General features: G+C 45.5%; 1 pseudogene; it reads left to right on the top strand.

The window, feature by feature from the left end:
• Positions 1–1,127: 1,127 nt before the first annotated feature.
• LOC147978949 (uncharacterized) lies at positions 1,128–1,823 on the top strand (annotated as a pseudogene).
• The last annotated feature ends 637 nt before the right edge of the window (positions 1,824–2,460 follow it).

Genomic DNA, 2,460 nt, shown 5'->3' on the forward strand with positions numbered 1-2,460 from the left:
TCCAAACTTTCTTCAAACATGCCAATTTTTTTACCACATCATGTTGGTGGCATGACATTACATCAACCAAGGTTTCATGCATTTCTGATACTTTTAATTTTCTGGAATTAAAATGCCATGTCACTCCATGCATACATATGTGTGTTTCCATGTTGTGAGACAAATATGTTTGAAAATTCTTTCTAATTTACTGCACATGGAACTAACTCGCACACAAGTACACAAATATGATTTGTCAAACTGTTATGGCTAGGCTTTGCATGTAGATGTAGTTTAAATTTGAATTAAATGGCTAGAAAATCACTTAAATGTCTTTCAAATGTTAAATGACCCCTAGAATTTTCCAAAATTTCACATTACAGTTGTAGTACTGCACGTTAAACGTAGAAAAAAATTGAAGGCCGTAAGAGGAAGCTATCTCCCGTTCGTCATCAAACATGCATTGTTTCCTCTCAGAACCACAAGCCTTCTAGTGAGTTGCTCCAGTTTGTGAGGGGTGCGTGTCCAAACTTTCGTCAAACATGCCAAATTTTTTTCCACATCATCTTAGTGGCATGTCATTACATCAACCAAGGTTCCATTTGTTTCTGATATTATTTTTCTAATTTTTGGAATTAAAATGCCATGCCACTCCATGCTTAATTGTGTCATAGCCGTTAGACCAACATGTTTGAAAATTCCTTCTAATATACTACACATGGAATTAAATCGCACACAAGTACACAAAATATGAGTTTTCAAACCGTTATGGTTAGCTGTTGCATGTACATGTAGTTCAAATTTCAATTACGGTCATTAAATGGATAGAAAATCACTTAAATGTCTTAAAAGGTCAAATGACCCCTGAAATTTTCCAAAACTTGACATGACAGTTGTATTAGTACTACAAAATTTCTCGTACATTTAAAACACCAGCAGTTGCCACTATACTCCATATTCGTCTTTCACAACTAATAAAAATATCTACAACATCACACACAGTTGTTTTCTAGGAATCGTTTGCGATGAAAATATCTGGGTCTATTTAAGTCTCCCTCCTTAAGCTTCGCCGGCTCGTCTGCTCCAGTGCCGGCAACCCCCGAATTCACGAATCTCGACCCCCATTCCTGCACCCCCTTCTTGCAGAGATGACACCATGGAAACGCTTCGTGAAGGCCCGTACGATGGTCGCGTCCCCCCCCCCCCCCCCCCCGAGCGCTGTCGCCTGCGCCGAGCGCGTGGCTGCCTACGCCGAGAGTGCCACCGCATCTGTATTGAGCGCGCCCGCTTCTACCGAGAGGGCGTCTACCGTAGCCGACAGGGTAGCTACAGTAGCCGAGACGACTGCAGCTGCTGCTGCAACGGCGACTACAAACACCGAGAGCACTTGAGCTGCCATCCGTGCCGCCGATGTCGCCCTGGCCCGGGTCGAGGCCATCCACGCCAAGATCGAGGATGCACACGCCAAGATATTCCAGGACACCTCGGACTCCAGCATGCAACCCACGTCTGAAAAGGCAGCAGTGGTCATGGAGCACCTGCTTCCTCATGAGGTCGTCGAGCGGGAGCTGGAGATGTAGGAGGCGGCGGAGATCGAGGAGCGCTGGGAGGAGGAGTTGCGCGTGGCCGAAGTCGAGGTAGAGAAGAGTCTATTCGTCGAGGAATCGGCGGTGGAGTACCAACGCGAGCTCTGGCACAACCACTACTACGAGTACTACAACCTTGAGGGCGGCGCCGAGGACGAGGACACGGTCGACTTCAGTAGGGGGGACGCAGAGTCCACCAACGGTGGCATGTCGGCAGGACAAGTCATCGACATCTCATCTCACACTGGCGATGCATAGGCCAGCGCGGTGGCCAATTTTTTTAAAATTATGCGTACTTAGGCTTTGTTTTTAATGCTGGTCTTTTGTTAGAGCAATGTTTAGGTCAATTGGCTCTGTTTAATTACTAAAATTGCTCGATTCAGTAAGTATGGTCTGTCTGCTGTATGCTCTTTTGTGTGCCCAAATTAGCAAGCGATGTTAAATTATGCAATGATGTACCCGGGGAAATTTCCACCAAAATTTGAATTATCAAACTCATCCCATGCGTGTAAAGTAGAAGAATCTTTTGTGATGCACACAATCATTCAAAGTGAAAGGTCCGGAGGCACCGCACGACTCATTCATCACCCGGGTATCCCTCTCTTCTCCCTCTTGGGCTATGACTTGGAATGAATGATTTATACACGGCGGTCGATTTGAGTCATTTATTCCTCTTGTAGCTCCCTAGGACCATCAGTGGCAACGAATGTAGCGGGTTGGATGAAGATCTATCTGCTCATTGTCTCCATCAATCTCCATGCGTGAAGCTAGTTGCGTTTGATTCTATGGACAGTGGGAGGAAGTTTCTGGCATGTGCAGAGAAGGTTAGACCATCTTTCGTAGTTAAAAATCATTTGTTAGATGTGATTCAGACACTGCCATGGTCCCAACCCAT

The sequence above is a fragment of the Triticum urartu genome, chromosome 3A (genome assembly GCF_056163025.1).
Source record: "Triticum urartu cultivar PI428250 chromosome 3A, HENAU_Tu73, whole genome shotgun sequence".
In the NCBI taxonomy this organism is placed as follows: domain Eukaryota; kingdom Viridiplantae; phylum Streptophyta; class Magnoliopsida; order Poales; family Poaceae; genus Triticum; species Triticum urartu.